The sequence below is a fragment of the Corylus avellana genome, chromosome ca1 (genome assembly GCF_901000735.1).
Source record: "Corylus avellana chromosome ca1, CavTom2PMs-1.0".
NCBI classification, from domain to species: domain Eukaryota; kingdom Viridiplantae; phylum Streptophyta; class Magnoliopsida; order Fagales; family Betulaceae; genus Corylus; species Corylus avellana.
The window spans coordinates 44279168-44279777 of NC_081541.1; positions in this window are offsets into that span (position 1 = coordinate 44279168).

Here is a 610-nt window from a genome sequence, read left to right on the forward strand (position 1 = left end):
TGAACAATTATTTAACCATCAGTTAAGCTTACTGTTAGGGTCAACTTCATAAACCCTCATGCATGAACTTCTTTTCATTTTGATTGCTTAGAAAAAAATTGGAAGATTTATTTCCCAAACTATTGGTTGAGGAGGTACAAAATCTAGTTTGCTAGGCACCAACTGAATATCTGATCCATTACAAAGAGTGGCGAGAGGGGAGGTATGGCCGTATGGGCCACATCCATATTTTTGTCCTATTTTCTTTTTGTTTTTCTCCCACTTTTCCTCTTTGTATCCATTGCATATGTTCCTCTCCCCAAAAAGCTGCTCGGTGTTTAACCTCGCTCTTTGATAAGCACCGAATGTTGCACATTCAAGCCCTTTAATTTGCATATGTTAATTCCTTAGCGTTGTTATTTATTTGATTTTGTTTTGTTTTTGTGTTTACAGGTGTTTAATAAAGATACAAGAAAATCATTGATTTTGGGCTCAAAATGCAATTAAAGTACTGTAGCAAAATACTGTAGCAATTACTGTAGCGGAGTTACTGTAGCTACAGTACGCTCGAGCGCAGCTACAGTGTGCTCGAGCGCACACGGGCGCCAGAGGCAAAACAGACTCCGAAATT